This window comes from Durio zibethinus, chromosome 25 (genome assembly GCF_047325235.1).
Source record: "Durio zibethinus cultivar Kanyao isolate XHJ-2024 chromosome 25, ASM4732523v1, whole genome shotgun sequence".
In the NCBI taxonomy this organism is placed as follows: Eukaryota; Viridiplantae; Streptophyta; class Magnoliopsida; order Malvales; family Malvaceae; genus Durio; species Durio zibethinus.
Window position 1 is genome coordinate 16,595,966 of NC_143186.1, and position 18,038 is coordinate 16,614,003.

Consider the following 18,038-nt stretch of genomic DNA (forward strand, 5'->3'; position numbering starts at 1 on the left):
ATCAATTGGGCCTGACCCAGATCAATTGGGCCTGACCCAGATCATTTGGGCCTGGCCCAAATGGGTAAGGCCCAATTCAATCATGTATTATTATTATTTTTTTTTTTTCCTTTTTTTTTTCTTTTCTTTTGTATTTTTATATTTATTATTATTAATATATGTATATCTGTATTTATTTATTTAGATTAGATTTATATGTATATTATTTATATAGTTATATATTTATTATTATTATTATTATTATTATTATTTTTGTAAGATATTTTTGGGTTTATCTTATTTTATTATTATTTTTTTAAATTATCTGTTCTGATTTTTTTCTGATTATCAGATATATTTTTTTTTATAATATCTTTTTATTTATCTGTTCTAATTATCTATTATTTTTTTTATATTTATTTGATTTTTTTGGAAGGTTGAGATTGAAGCTGAAGAATCCTACTGGGAGTGGGGATTCAATCTAAAGAGTCCAATTGGATTCAAAGACTGAATCCTCGTCCAAGGAGGAGTTGGGATTGATCAGAAACTCCTGATCAATCCCTATATAAAGCACCTCCTGGAACAGTTCAAGAAGACAGAAAAAAACAGTGAGCAAAGCTACTGAATTTGAGAGAAAAAAAGTGTTTAAAAGAGTTTTCGAAGGCTAAAGAAGGTCGAGAAGTGTTAGGATAGCTGTAGGGATCTGAAAAAATTTTTTAGAAATTTTTTTGCGAAAATTTTTTCTGGAAATTTCTGGGAAATTTCCAGATTCCGGCGAAAATTCCGGCGATATTTGAATTTTCCGGCACAAATTCCGGCGAAACTTGAAGATTCCGGTGACCAACCCAGTTTCCAGCGAGATTCCCAGAAACCGGCGAAGATTCCGGCCATATTCCGGCAAAAATTCCAGATTCCGGCGACATTTCCAGAATCCGGCACCGGTGTTCTTCGGTTTTCTAGAGAGAAGGGAGAGAAAAGGGAAGGAAGAGAGAGAGAGGGGAGGAGCGTTCTGCCGAAAAACAGAGGAGAGTACCTTAAATACCCTCCAAAAACGACGTCGTTTTGGCCTTAAGTAACCAGAGGATCCGCGCGTTTTGCCGTGACCCGACCCGACCCGAGCGTCGACCCGCTTCTGACCCGCGCGTGCCAGCCTCCCTCCGAGCCAAGCCGAGCCGAGCCGAGCTTCCAAGCCGCTCCTCCGAGCCGTTTTTTTCTTCCTTGAGCCGAGCCGAGCCGAGCCGATAGCCGAGCCGCTCCAGGTTTTTTTTTTTTTTTTTTTTTTTTTTTTTTTTGAATTTTTTTTATTTGACTTTGATTTTGATCTTGATTTTTTTTTTCTTGATTTTTCTTTAATTAATCCGACGACGGAGCCTCTACAAGTAAAAACAGTAGTTTTTCTTGCATACTCCTGAGGTGAGGGAATTTTCTCAATTTTCTGCTAAAAGTATTAGAGTCAATTGAGAATAATTTCTGATAATTAATTACTTGGCTGATTTTGATTTTTTTTTTCTTTAATTAATCCGACGACGGAGCCTCTGCAAGTGAAACAGTAGTTTTTCTTGCATACTCCTGAGGTGAGGGAATTTTCTCAATTTTCTGCTAAAAGTATTAGAGTCAATTGAGAATAATTTTCGATAATTAATTAATTGGTTGATCTTGATTTTTCTTTAAATAATCCGACGACGGAGCCTCTGCAAGTGAAACAGTAGTTTTTCTTGCATACTCTTGAGGTGAGAGAATTTTCTCAATTTTCTGCTAAAAGTATTAGAGTCAATTGAGAATAATTTTCAACAACTAACTACTTGGTAAAATTTTAAGGCTTTTGGATAACACAAATTCAAGCTGGTACCATCTTTTGATGGGCGTTGTGAGGGTGCTATAACCTTCCTCACACGTAACCGAACTCCCGAACTCTGTTCTGGTTAAGCAGACCCGAACCTATTCTTTTAGGGACCCTTAAGCTTAGGTGTTCCCTAAAAGGGCAGATTCCTTAGGTGGCCAATCGCACCTAGATAAAAAAAGATTGGTGGCGACTCCCTGAAAATCAATGTCTAGCGATAGATCCCCGGATCTAGACGTTACGACAGCTTGGCGACTCCACTGGGGACTTGAGAGTCAGGCCAGCAAATAATTTGTGTTATCCAAAAGCCTAATAAAATTGAACCATTTTTGTATATATATGTTATTGTTCATTCATGTTTATTTATTTTGTTAATTATGTCATTCATGTGCATGTGCATAACATGAGCTCTATACCCGAGCTCCGTCCCTCTAGGAGGGAGTAAAGTACCTATTGCTTTCGTGAGGTCTAATGCCTCCGTAGTGGCTAGCGAAATACTCCCACTCAAATTGAACCTTTTCCGCTTGTAGCCTGTAATGGGTGAGGATTAGGGTGCCTTACTAGTCTGTGATGGACAAGGATGTAAGGAACAATTTGAGGACCTTTAGACTTTGACCCTAAAACCGCATATAGTGAACTTTAAGAGTGCCTAACCCATAGATAGAGCCATCACCCTTCCCTGTTAGAATTGACCAAAAGCATAGGATTCATCCTTTTTACTTTGTGTGATGTTTAAATTTATTTAGTTATTTATTCTTTTTCTGGGTATACTAACCTTTTTTTTTTTTCTTTTGCATTGGTTCATGTGCACATCATAAAGTTGCATAAAGAACATTTGCCTGAAAAACGGTCTTCAACAAATTTTTTTTCATGGACACCAATGAACGCCTAGTTTGTTCTTCATCAGTATTAGCACCCTGTGGGACACCTAATGAGGTAAGGGCCTTGTCAGAAAAGACCCAACTGAAGATGGGAGATTGCTTGCCAATTGGGTATGAGTCTACTCTGTCTCAAGAAACATCTATCCTCCTCAAACAGAATAATTTAGAAGATTTGGTTGACATCTGGAAGAAGATGAGTCCGTCAAGACAAGAGCAGTTTTGTCAGAAACATGGGCATATAGCACACCTTCTAGCAGTGGCTGTTGATGACCAACTAATTAGAGCTGCAACACAATTCTGGGATCCTACATACAGGTGTTTCATCTTTAATGAAGTTGATATGACTCCCACCATAGAAGAATATTCGGTCTTGTTGGGTTTGTATCTCAAGACTCCTGACAAGATATATGTCAAAAAGCATAAGTCAGGATTTCGTAAAAGTCTGGCTCAACTCATGGGGATAAACAAGGAAGTTGTGGATTCTCATACAAAGAAGAAACAGGAACAGGTCTGCCTACCTTGGAAGTTCTTTCATGAGTTTCTGATGCAACATGCCAATGAAGAACGGGGGTTGGACATATTTGCCTTGGCTATATACGGACTGGTAATCTTTCCAAAGGTTTTGGGACATATTGAGATAGAGGTAGTTGATTTCTTCGAGAGTGTGATCAATGGCTGTAATCCCTCAACGGTGATATTAGCAGAGACTATCAGATCCTTGAGTTATTGTCGTCGGAATGGAGGGCGCTTCATAGGATGCATACAGTTATTGTATGTGTGGATGAAAAGCCATTTCGAACATGGAAATGGTGCTTTCTCGAAGATTTATATCCGTAATCGCTTTCCGATCAAAGAGTTCTGTGAAAGTGGGTGGTCAAAGCAGAAGTCTAAACAAGAATGGATAACTTTCTTGCAAAAGTTGGAAGGTGCCAGAGTGAGATGGTTAGTCCCATGGATGAATCGAGAGCCTATGTTATACCAATGTGGAGATAGTACAGTGGTTCCACTTCTGGGTTTATGGGGAGTGACGAATTATGCACCGCTCTTAGTGAGGAGACAATTAGGGGGAGAACAGTTTATTCCTATGACTTATGGGCTTCATCAGTTAGATTTCTCTTATAGTGAGCCTAAAGCATTTCAGAGGATGAATGGGATGATCAAAGCATGGAAAAATCCCCAAAGAGTGAGTCCTGGACCATTCACTGAAAAAGTCACTCCAGGTTACTTGGTTTGGAGAACAAAGAGAAGACAGGAAATGGTATTCACTTATGAAGTCTCTCAACCACCGACAGAAGAAAAGCTTGAAGAGATACCATCAGAGTTAGAGCTGGCAACAAAAGAGTTTGAATTTGAAAAGATCAAGTTAAAGAAAGAGATTCAAGAACTTCAAGAAGAAAAAGCCCAGTGGAAAGGTAGAGCTGAAAATTATGAAGTTAAAGTTCATAAGATTGCTAGAGAACGTGATGCAGCTACTGAAGATCTAGCAAGGTTACACCAGGAGCATAAGAGGCTATGTGTGAGAGAAAGGGCCAAAGGGATAACCATTGTCGAGCTGACTGAGGAAAACACAAGACTGAAGCAAGAGTATGCCGAATTAGAAGAAGAAAGTACTGAAGCACAGGCAGAAATTAACATGCTAAACAGTTATTTGAGCGGGCTGAGTCAAAGGTTGGATGAACAAGGAGACCACATTGCTGCATTGGTTAGAGAACATAGAGAATTATCATACCAAGTCTGGTGTGGTAAAAGAGAGAACTTAGGGAGGCAGAAATACATTGAGCACTTAACAACCCAGATCCATAAAGGGGTATGTAAGGCAAAAGAGATGGTGGAAGAGGCAGAAGCATTAAGACAAGTGGTGGCCCCAGTAGGAGAACATGGACAGCGTCTGTTGAACTTCATAGAAGAAGCCAAAGCCCAATATGAACAGATCAAACAATTTTATGGCTATAATTCTAGAGGGATAAACTCAATGTAGATCAAAGTTTTTTGGAATAAATGAAATTTTTTTAGTTGAATACCGTTTTAAGGCAAATGTTCTCTGCATACATGCATTTTTCATTCATTGCATTCTCATTCATTACACTTTAACCATGTGATAATCATGCAAAGTTACTAATTCTGAGGTATGGTACTCAAGGTTCCAAGGATAGCTCCATCTAGCGAAAACCCTGCCCATCGTTTCAACACAAGATCCAGAGCAAGGCAAATGGAGCAGGAAAATTCTCATAGATTCGAAAAGCTAGAAAAAGCTCAGGAGAAGATTGAAAGTGAGCTAAGCAAGATTCTGGAGGCTCTAAATAACATGAACAAAGGAAAAGGAGTTGAAGGAAGTACAAGCCAGCAAGAAGTGGCTGACCCTTTGTACCCTCCAGGTTTTGGCCCGCCTCAAGCTCCGTCTGCCCAAGAGGTCCCACCACAACATTTCGCATATCCAACATATCCTGGAATGCCATCAACTTTCAACCCAGGGCAGTATAACAGTTATATAAATCCTGTCTTCACTGAAAAGGCAGTAGAACCAATTCCTGATCTAGATGATTTAAAAGAGAAGGAGAAAGAAAAGATGAGAGTGGAAGCTGAGGAGAGTTCTAAGATTAGCATGCTAGAGCAAAGGCTAAGGGCCGTGGAAGGATTTAGCTTCTATGGGTCAGTTGATGCTGCGGGGCTCTGCCTAGTTCCTGATGTGGTTATCCCCCATAAGTTCAAGGTACCAAAATTTGAAAAATATGATGGTACAAAGTGCCCCAAAACCCATATCACCATGTATTGCAGGAAGATGGCAGCTCATGCACAGGATGAGAAACTCTTGATGCATGTTTTTCAAGACAGTCTTACTGGTTCTGCGGCCAGATGGTATGTTCAACTGGACAGGACTCGCATTCGCTCTTGGAGCGATATGGCGCATGATTTTATCAGTCAATACCGACATATCATCGATTTGGCTCCAGATCGTTTGTCTTTACAGAATCTGGAGAAAAAGACAAACGAATCTTTTAAAGAGTATGCCCAGAGGTGGAGAGATATTGCTTCTCAGGTACAGCCTCCTCTGACCGAGAAAGAAACTACAGTGCTATTTGTTAGCACTTTAAAACCTCCCTATTATGAAAAGATGATAGGGAATGCAACAAAGAATTTTGCCGATATGGTAATTTCAGGAGAAATCATTGAAAGTGCCATCAAGAATGGCAAGCTAGAAGGGAATGAAGCATCTAGCAAAAGAATCCCAAAGAAAAAAGAAACTGAAGCTCAGGCTGTGAGCTTTGATAGACAGCAACTTAGGGGTTATTCGCCCTACCCCCCACCAGAATATCTGCCCTATCACCCCACTGTAAATAACACTTCTTTTCACCCATACCAACCATCATACCCCCAAACCTATCAAACCTCTCATAGACCCCAAAACACCATGTACAGTTCTAACATTCAACCCACCCCAAAACCACAAATTCGCCCAACTAACCCTGCTGGTGGCTCGCGGGAGCAACGAACCACTCGCGAAAGACCTATTTTTGACCCTATTCCCATGACCTATACGGAATTATACAAGGAGCTCTACAACAATCATTTGATTGCTCCAAGTAAATTGGAACCCCTCAAGCCACCTTACCCTAAGTGGTATGATCCCACTGCCCACTGTGACTACCATTATGGGATTGCTGGTCACTCCACCGAAAATTGCACTACCCTGAAATATAAAGTGCAACGATTGATTAAGGATGGGATGATTTGCTTTGATACTGGAGGGATGACTGCACCAAATGTTAGTGGCAATCCTTTGCCAAATCATAATGTGAATGCTATAGGTGAAGAGCATGAGCGCCATGTGAAGAAAGAAGTGGTAGATATTAAGACACCTCTCGATCAGTTGTTTGATGTCTTACGAAAGGCAGACATGATGCAACTGGTAAGTCCACACAGCTATCATGGAGTATATATAGCTGGTACTAGTTGTAAGTATCATAGTGGGGCAAGAGGCCACTCCATTGAGACCTGTAAACAATTTCACCGAGAGGTGCAAAAACTCCTGAATTCACATCAGATAGAGGTCTACGAAGAAAAAGAAAGCTTGAAGAATGCTGAAGTGTGCATGAATGATAGGCCTGAAAAGCTGTTTCCCAAACCAGTGACAATTCGGTGTGGAAACAAACCAAAATCAGTCATAGACAAGCTCCTCCCTAGGCCGGTAACTTTTAAAGTCCCAACTCCTTTCCCATACAAAGATGATAAAGCTGTACCCTGGAGATATGGATGTGACGCTGTAGTGCAGGGGCAAAAAGAAGAGGTCTCCAAAGCCGATGCTTCTAACATTACTGGTGTAGGAGGCATTACTCGAAGTGGGAGATGTTACACCCCAGAAATGCTAGAGAAGGCTAGAAGAGAGAAGGCTAAAGAAGGAGAAAGACGAAATAATCCAGAGATAGAGCCTGAAGAAGATCAGCCAAAGCCAGTATCAGAAAGGGAGGTTTGTGAATTCCTGAAGCTGGTAAAACATAGTGAATATTCAGTTGTGGAACAGCTGAATAAAATGCCAGCTCGAATCTCATTATTATCACTATTGCTGAACTCAGAGCCACACCGAAATGCCCTGTTAAAAGTGTTGAATCAGGCATACGTAGCACATAACGTGTCTGTTGAATATGTGAACCACCTGGCTGGAAATTTAGTCATGCCAAATCACATTTCATTCAGCGATGATGAGATTCCTTCGGAGGGAAAAAGAAATGCCAAGGCTCTGCATATCACAGTCAAGTGCAAGAGTCATATCATAGCCAAAGTCCTTATCGATAATGGTTCTGCCATCAATGTCATGCCTATGTCAACTTTGGCAAGGTTACCCATTGATTACTCTCATATGAAGGACAGTCAGATGATTGTGAGAGCCTTTGATGGAACCAGAAAAGAAGTCCTGGGGGATATTGAGATGCCCTTACAAATTGGGCCGTGCACCTTCAATATAAAATTTCAAGTGATGGATATCTCTCCATCCTACAGCTGTCTGTTAGGAAGGCCATGGATTCACATGGCAGGAGCTGTGCCCTCTACTTTGCATCAGAAGATCAAATTCAATGTGGAAGGTCAATTAGTAGTGGTAGTTGGGGAGGAAGACATGCTAGTGACCCAACCACTGAACACTCCATATGTAGAGGCTGCTGAAGAAGCTTTGGAATGCTCCTATCGATCTTTTGAGCTGGTTAATACTGTAGGTGAAGGTTTTCAAAGCCAGCCTTTTTCAAAGATAGTGGTGAGCCAAGTCATCAACAAAGGCTGGTGTCCAGGACTTGGGCTAGGCAAAAATTTGCAGGGAATTAAAGAACCTCCGACAATAGCAGACAATAGCGACAGGGCAGGCTTAGGATATGAGATGGCAGAGTGGGAAGTCAAAAGAAGGCCATCAAGAAAGACAGCAAGACTGATGTTTATCCCACACTTGTACGAAACCTTCAGACCTGGAGGATTTATGAACCCAGGTGCAAAGAAAAGTGTGGAAGAGGACTTTGCCCAGTTAGCCATTAATGCTGTTGAAGATGAAGTGGAGTTCAACAAAGAAGAATGGGTTCGCCTTTGTCCACAAGACTATGAGCTGAACAATTGGAGTGCCATTGAAATGCCTCTAACTTTTGATTTTGATAAAATGTAATTGTGACATCTCAATAGCTTTGGCCCAAGGCTATGGGGTGATCTTTTTTTTGTTTGGGCCATTCATCATTTATTATTTTTAATAAAAAATAGGAAGGATGCATTTTCATTCATTTCTTCTTGTGTCTTCATTTTTTTTCATCTCTCCAAGCACATCTTGCCAACATATCCCCATTTCATTCAATTGCAGGTCTTTAAATGAACATGAAGATAATCATGATAACAATCAAGGGGTTAGCTTTGAGAATTCAATCAATACTGATGAACTTGATAATGAAGAGAATTCTGAAGAATATGTTATGCCTCCGGACCTAATGAGGATGATTGAACAAGAGAATAAGCCAATTGAGCCTCATCAGGAGGTAGTGGACTTAGTGAATCTAGGAGATGAAGAGAATAAAAAAGAGGTCAGAATGGGTACTTCACTTACATCTGAAGATAGGCAACGGTTGGCAGATCTACTTTGTGAATTTGTAGATATATTCGCTTGGTCTTACCAGGATATGCCAGGACTGAGCACAGGGATAGTGGAGCACAGATTGCCCCTAAAGCCAGAATGTAAGCCAGTTCAGCAAAAACTGAGACGGATGAAGCCCGAAATGCTGCTAAAGATTAAAGAGGAGGTGAAGAAACAATTCGATGCAGGTTTTCTACAAGTGGCCAAGTATCCAGAATGGGTAGCCAATATAGTCCCAGTTCCTAAGAAAGATGGAAAAGTACGAATGTGTGTAGACTATCGGGATTTGAATAAGGCTAGCCCAAAGGATAACTTTCCTTTGCCTCATATCGACACGCTGGTAGATAACACAGCTAAGCATTCGATTTTCTCTTTTATGGATGGTTTCTCGGGGTACAATCAGATAAAAATGGCTGCAGATGATATGGAAAAGACTACTTTTGTGACCATGTGGGGAACTTTCTGCTACAAAGTCATGCCTTTTGGGTTAAAGAATGCTGGGGCAACATATCAAAGGGCCATGGTAACACTCTTCCATGACATGATGCATAAAGAGATAGAGGTGTATGTAGATGATATGATTGCAAAGTCTTGTGAGGGTGAAGATCATGTTACTAGCCTCAGAAAGTTATTTGAGAGGTTAAGGAAATTTCAGCTCAAATTAAACCCAGCCAAGTGCACATTTGGGGTAAGGTCAGGAAAGTTGCTAGGCTTTGTGGTCAGCGAAAGAGGAATCGAAGTCGATCCCGATAAGATACGGGCCATCCAGAATTTGTCACCCCCCAGCACACCAAGAGAAGTTCGAGGTTTTCTGGGGAGATTGAACTACATCTCTCGATTTATCTCTCAGCTTACTTACAAATGTGATCCCATATTTAAGCTTCTCCGTAAGAATAATCCTGGGAAATGGAACGAAGAATGTCAAGAGGCGTTTGATAAAATTAAGCAGTATTTATCGAACCCTCCAATATTGGTGCCACCTGTTCCAGGAAGACCTTTAATTCTGTACCTAACTGTAAATGAAAATTCAATGGGATGTGTGCTGGGGCAGCAAGATGAAGCTAGCCGAAAGGAGAGAGCTATTTACTATCTGAGTAAAAAGTTCACTGAATATGAATCCAAGTATTCTTCATTGGAGAAAATGTGTTGTGCATTAGCGTGGACTGCCAAAAGACTCAGACAGTATATGCTTTATCACACTACGTGGCTCATAGCAAAATTGGATCCAATTAAGTATATCTTCGAGAAGCCTTCTTTGTCAGGAAGAATCGCTAGATGGCAAGTAATGCTCTCAGAATATGACATTATATATGTGAGCCAAAAAGCAATAAAAGGAGGCGCTATAGCAGAATTTCTTGCAGATCGTGCTACTGAAGAGTATGAGCCGATGAAGCTGGAATTCCCTGACGAAGACTTAATGACTATTTCCCGACTGGAGGAAAGGGAGCATATGGAAAGATGTTGGAGAATGTACTTTGATGGAGCTGCTAACGCCTTGGGGCATGGAATTGGGGCAATTTTGATTTCTCCAGAAGAACAATACTATCCTGTAACAGCGAGGTTAAATTTTAATTGCACAAATAACATCGCTGAGTATGAGGCATGTGTCATGGGCCTGCAAGCTGCTATAGAAAGAAGAGTGAAAGTACTGAAAGTATTTGGAGACTCAGCTCTAGTCATATACCAGTTGAAAGGAGAATGGGAGACGAGAGATTCAAAACTCGTTCCGTATCATAAGTATATTCTAGAGCTGACAAAACAATTTGAAGATGTCCAGTTCGATCACTTACCCCGGGAAGAGAATGTGATTGCTGATGCATTGGCTACTCTGGCCGCGATGATTCGAATTAATCATAATACGGACATTCGGCCCATCAAGTTAGATGTTAAGGATATACCAGCGTATTGTTCTAATGTAGAGGGGGAAAGAGATGGAAAACCCTGGTATTATGACATCTTACAGTATGTCAAGGATCAGCAGTATCCAGTTCATGCAACAGAAAATGATAAAAGGGTCATCCGAAGATTGGCTATGAGCTTTTTCCTGGATGGGGATGTCCTGTACAAAAGAAGTAAAGATAAAGTATTATTGAGGTGTGTAGATGAGACTGAAGCGAAGAAAATCATTAAAGAGGTGCATGAGGGAATATGTGGGGCACATGCTAGTGGACATATGATGGCAAGACAGATCATGAGAGCGGGATATTACTGGTTGACGATGGAGAATGATTGCATCGACTATGCTCGTAAATGTCATAAATGCCAGATATATGCTGATAAGATCCTTGCTCCACCATCTGCTTTACATGTTATGGCACCATCATGGCCATTTTCAATGTGGGGCATGGATGTCATTGGTCCAATCACTCCAAAAGCTTCTAACCGGCACAGATTCATTTTTGTGATGATAGATTACTTTACAAAGTGGGTGGAAGCAGCATCATATGCAAATGTGACACGCTCCGTGGTTTGCAAGTTCATAAAGAAAGAGATCATTTGTAGATATGGACTTCCGGAGAGAATTATTTCAGACAATGCCAAGAATCTAAATAGTAAGATGATGCAAGAAATATGTGCTCAATACAAGATCAAGCATCATAACTCGGCACCTTATCGTCCGAAAATGAATGGAGCAGTTGAGGCAGCCAATAAGAACATAAAGAGGATTCTGGAGAAGATGACCGAGACTTACAAAGATTGGCATGAGAAGTTGCCATTTGCCTTGCTTGCATATCGAACGTCAGTTCGCACCTCTACTGGGGCAACCCCATTTTCTTTGGTTTATGGGATGGAAGCTGTACTACCAGTGGAAGTAGAGATCCCCTCTTTGAGAGTCTTAAAAGAAGTTGAGTTGGAAGAGGCTGAATGGATTCGAGAACGTTATGAGCAGTTAAATTTCATAGAAGAAAAGAGATTGACTGCACTGTGCCATGGTCAGTTATACCAAAGAAGAATGATGAGGGCTCATGATAAGAAGACTCGGCCTCGTTGCTTTCGAGAAGGAGAGTTGGTTTTGAAAAGAATTCTCCCAATCCAGCACGATAGTAGAGGAAAATGGACTCCGAATTGGGAAGGGCCGTATGTGGTGAAACGGGCTTTTTCGGGTGGAGCATTGATACTGACTGAGATGGATGGAAATGATTTACCCCATCCTGTAAATTCTGATGCTGTGAAGAAATACTATGCTTGAAAAAAAAACAAAAAAAATAAAAAAATAAAAAAAAATGAAAAAAATGGAAAAAATGAAAAAATGAAAAAATGAAAAAATGGAAAAAAGAAAAAGTGAATGAAAAAGGAGGACTCAAGGCGAAAACCCAAAAAGGGCGGTTTGAGTCATAGGGGGTTTGTCTAAGTTAAAAACCTGAAAAGGCAGCTTAGATAAGGAGGATACAGCATCGAATTTAAAAGTCTGCTGATATGGGGGCCAACAAGTTCGGAAGAGTTCCAAGTTGTTAAATACATCAGAGGGTTGAGTTTTCAGAAAAGACTTTGAGATGTGTTATCATGATTATCTGATTGTTCATTTTGGGCTTTGTCCCCATACCTATCCTTGTACTTCTTTCTTGACCAAAGTTTGCCAACATTTTGCTAATAAGAGACATTCTATTCCATTCTTTGTGTCTTTTTCTTATGACTGTTTCTCAACATTCAGATTCTTTTAATACCCCACCATCGAAGAAATGTGCAAATGCATTCTTACTTTTTGAATTTGAAATAACGATTGATGAATGAATAACAACAGGAAAGATTTTTACATTACATTGAATAAGTCTAAAGTAAAAAGGCAGAATCAAGACGTTCAGCTCCTGATTAGGACATTGAATCTAGGAAGAGATTTCTTACAAGAAGAATGTGAATGGAAGAGACAATTGAGAGCTACACTGGTTCGATCTTAGAAGAGCAGTGCAATTGGATCCTTGAGGAATCAAAGGGCTTGACACCCAAGAAAAAAGAGTTAGAGAAACTTGAGTACCATACATTGAACATGAATTAATTGGTCAACATTTGCATAGCATGCATTGAAATTCATATGCATTTGCACAGCATACACTACTTTCAAGAGAATATAGTGTACAAATTCAGAAGCAGGGGTGTTCCAACATCCCACATGGAGAAGACAAATATGAAGATATTTTGCAAAACTGAAAAAGAGAAAGCTTGTCAGGTAAGTTCCTAATCCTCGAAATAGGATGTCTCTTGGTATCAGGGTTGATTTATAAGACCTTTGGGCATAATCTCCTGAAATCCCTTCAAACACAACTTTCAACTCCTTCGGACATGATTGTCTAGGAGTATTTACTTTCCAAGTTCGTTGCCTCTGTTTAGAGGAGCAATTTACTTTTCAAAAGTCGTGGTGCCTCTGTTTAGAGGAGCAATTTATTTTTCAAAGTTCCGTTGCCTCTGTTTAGAGGAGCAATTTACTTTTCAAAAGTCGTGGTGCCTCTGTTTAGAGGAGCAATTTATTTTTCAAAGTTCCGTTGCCTCTGTTTAGAGGAGCAATTTACTTTTCAAAAGTCGTGGTGCCTCTGTTTAGAGGAGCAATTTATTTTTCAAAGTTCCGTTGCCTCTGTTTAGAGGAGCAATTTACTTTTCAAAAGTCGTGGTGCCTCTGTTTAGAGGAGCAATTTATTTTTCAAAGTTCCGTTGCCTCTGTTTAGAGGAGCAATTTATTTTTCCAAAGTCGTGTTGCCTCTGTTTAGAGGAGCAATTTACTTTCCAAAGTCCGTTGCCTCTGTTTAGAGGAGCAATTTACTTTCAAAAGTCGTTGAGTCTCTGTTTAGAGGAGCTTCGGCCAAAAAAAAAACAAAAAAACAAAAAAACAAAAAAAACAAAAAAACAAAAACAAAAAAATCAAAAAAAAATCAAAAAAATAAAAAAAATAAAAACAAAAAAAAAATCAAAAATAAAAATGTTGAGTTGAGTCTTGATTGGGTGTCTACGTCTTTGCGCAATTTCTGTTTCACAGAAAATGTGCAAAGAGGGGCAGCTGTAGACACCCAATCAGGTCCGGGCCCGGATCAATTGGGCCTGACCCAGATCAATTGGGCCTGACCCAGATCATTTGGGCCTGGCCCAAATGGGTAAGGCCCAATTCAATCATGTATTATTATTATTTTTTTTTTTTCCTTTTTTTTTTTCTTTTCTTTTGTATTTTTATATTTATTATTATTAATATATGTATATCTGTATTTATTTATTTAGATTAGATTTATATGTATATTATTTATATAGTTATATATTTATTATTATTATTATTATTATTATTATTTTTGTAAGATATTTTTGGGTTTATCTTATTTTATTATTATTTTTTTAAATTATCTGTTCTGATTTTTTTCTGATTATCAGATATATTTTTTTTTATAATATCTTTTTATTTATCTGTTCTAATTATCTATTATTTTTTTTATATTTATTTGATTTTTTTGGAAGGTTGAGATTGAAGCTGAAGAATCCTACTGGGAGTGGGGATTCAATCTAAAGAGTCCAATTGGATTCAAAGACTGAATCCTCGTCCAAGGAGGAGTTGGGATTGATCAGAAACTCCTGATCAATCCCTATATAAAGCACCTCCTGGAACAGTTCAAGAAGACAGAAAAAAACAGTGAGCAAAGCTACTGAATTTGAGAGAAAAAAAGTGTTTAAAAGAGTTTTCGAAGGCTAAAGAAGGTCGAGAAGTGTTAGGATAGCTGTAGGGATCTGAAAAAATTTTTTAGAAATTTTTTTGCGAAAATTTTTTCTGGAAATTTCTGGGAAATTTCCAGATTCCGGCGAAAATTCCGGCGATATTTGAATTTTCCGGCACAAATTCCGGCGAAACTTGAAGATTCCGGTGACCAACCCAGTTTCCAGCGAGATTCCCAGAAACCGGCGAAGATTCCGGCCATATTCCGGCAAAAATTCCAGATTCCGGCGACATTTCCAGAATCTGGCACCGGTGTTCTTCGGTTTTCTAGAGAGAAGGGAGAGAAAAGGGAAGGAAGAGAGAGAGAGGGGAGGAGCGTTCTGCCGAAAAACAGAGGAGAGTACCTTAAATACCCTCCAAAAACGACGTCGTTTTGGCCTTAAGTAACCAGAGGATCCGCGCGTTTTGCCGTGACCCGACCCGACCCGAGCGTCGACCCGCTTCTGACCCGCGCGTGCCAGCCTCCCTCCGAGCCAAGCCGAGCCGAGCCGAGCTTCCAAGCCGCTCCTCCGAGCCGTTTTTTTCTTCCTTGAGCCGAGCCGAGCCGAGCCGATAGCCGAGCCGCTCCAGGTTTTTTTTTTTTTTTTTTTTTTTTTGAATTTTTTTTATTTGACTTTGATTTTGATCTTGATTTTTTTTTTTCTTGATTTTTCTTTAATTAATCCGACGACGGAGCCTCTACAAGTAAAAACAGTAGTTTTTCTTGCATACTCCTGAGGTGAGGGAATTTTCTCAATTTTCTGCTAAAAGTATTAGAGTCAATTGAGAATAATTTCTGATAATTAATTACTTGGCTGATTTTGATTTTTTTTTTCTTTAATTAATCCGACGACGGAGCCTCTGCAAGTGAAACAGTAGTTTTTCTTGCATACTCCTGAGGTGAGGGAATTTTCTCAATTTTCTGCTAAAAGTATTAGAGTCAATTGAGAATAATTTTCGATAATTAATTAATTGGTTGATCTTGATTTTTCTTTAAATAATCCGACGACGGAGCCTCTGCAAGTGAAACAGTAGTTTTTCTTGCATACTCTTGAGGTGAGAGAATTTTCTCAATTTTCTGCTAAAAGTATTAGAGTCAATTGAGAATAATTTTCAACAACTAACTACTTGGTAAAATTTTAAGGCTTTTGGATAACACAAATTCAAGCTGGTACCATCTTTTGATGGGCGTTGTGAGGGTGCTATAACCTTCCTCACACGTAACCGAACTCCCGAACTCTGTTCTGGTTAAGCAGACCCGAACCTATTCTTTTAGGGACCCTTAAGCTTAGGTGTTCCCTAAAAGGGCAGATTCCTTAGGTGGCCAATCGCACCTAGATAAAAAAAGATTGGTGGCGACTCCCTGAAAATCAATGTCTAGCGATAGATCCCCGGATCTAGACGTTACGACATCAAGATCAATGATTTCAAAACATTGCAATAATTCGATATGTTCCAACTTTTTTTTTTAATAAATTTTCACATCCGTAAAACCCTAGTTTTCTCACATTAGACACTATTCACCCATGAATTAATATAGTGATGATGCACTTGATAACGTTGAAAATATTGACTCAAATTTCATAAGGGATTTGTTTGAAATTTGTCATATATTGTTTGATGGACAAGAAAACTTGTAAAAGAAGAATTTTAAAAGAAAGAAAATTCTTAATAGGTAAATTTGACTTGCAAGAGAAGAATTCTAAAAGGAAAATAATTCTTAATAGGTAAGTTTGACTTACAGAAGAAGAATTTTAAGAGGAAAATGATTCTTAATGTGGGCAAGTTTGTATGGTTATAAATAGGTGAAGTCTCTACAGAGTTAAGTATGAGAAAAAGATGTAAGAGAATTATAGGATTTTGTGTGATAGACACCCCATAGGAGTATTGGGGCTCGATGACTTATGAGTGTGTATGTTTGTTTGTGAGTGAACTAGATGAGATTGAGAGGGTCCACATAGATATGATGTATGAGAGCATATGAGTATGTGTTTGGTTATGTTGAAAGGGTGTACAAGGGTTTGAATTTGTGTTTGTTTGTATTGAGAATACTCCATAAGACTAGAGGAGATTGAAAGTATCTTATGAGTATTGATTGTTGAGTAAGATTGATGATTTGATGTAAGTTTGTAAGTCTCTACAACTAGTGGATCTTGTTTCTCATCAGTAGATGTAAGTTAGTTGGATCGAACCACGTTAAATTATTATTTTTTTTGTGTTTAATTTATTATTTGATTTCGCTTCCACTGATGTGATTAGATTGGAGGCTTTTAATCTAACAGATAAAATAAATAAAAAAATTTAAAAAATGAATTTAATGAAAAAGATAATTGGACTTCTATTTATTACTTTTATGGCCGCATTAATATAATAAATATGAACAATAATTATTATAGATGTAACGAATAAGATTAATTGTAACATCAAGATGACAGGTTAAATCATAATATTTCATTCTTGCAACGTTAGAAAAGTGTCGCTTCTTCTTGATTATGTTTAGAGCGAGAGAAACAATTTTTTGAGTTCATGCATGTTCAAGTATTGCCTACCTCATAGAGAGTTATTAAAACATTAAGTAGTTCATTTTTTTTTTTTTTATGAATATCTAAATTGTTTTTATTGAAATTTATTGAAACAAATATCTCCACTATATCTATCCATGAATTAGGTTACTTGTAAGTCGAATTTAATCAAAGTCGAAATCAGGCATAAAGATAAGGGGGGCCAAATAATAAATTCAATGGGAGAAGAAGGTCACATAATAAATTTCAAGAGAAAGAGTACCATACATATTACATATAAGGGTGTTAAAATTTTTTTGAGGAGGTCATGCCATGCCTGTCCCTTTGGCCAAGTCTCTAGGTTCAATTTCAACCAGAAGACATGAGTTGTGGAGCCCAAACTTGATCTGACTTGAATCATTGTTTAATAAAAATATTTTTTATTTAAATATAATTATAAAATATAAAAAATAATTTTTAAAATTTTTAAATAATAATCGAACATGATGAATCGTGCCTTATACAAGAGATTTAGTAACCCGACCCATAAATAATTTACCTCCCATTTAATTAAAAAATTATAAGACCTGAATTGAACCTCAATTCTGTATATAATTCATCATCTAGATAATGCAATGGAGCACATGCCCAATGCCAACTCAACTTTAGGCCTTTTTTTTTTCATTATTTTTCTCATTACATTAATTAATTTGCACGGAATCGCTTTCACTTAGGAAATACTTAAAGTCATCTATCATAACAAAGACACTAAAAAAAAAAAAAAAGAAAAAAAAATCAAAGCAGTAGAAAAATGAAATAACCAAAATTTTCATTAAAATTCAAAGAAAGGCTCTAATTTTTTAACTTTTATTTTCCTCCTCCCTTCTTAAAGACGGACTGCATATGATGTTGATGTCAAAATTGGATGACAGTGGCATTGAATATGGGGAACTGTCGGCACTCGTAGTTCTTAAACTCTCAAATATGACCAAATCTAAGATTATTTATCCGGACAGGTTTGTTTAATGTATTTTTATAATATTTAAATTTCTTGCCCAGTTTGAAGCTCTAGATA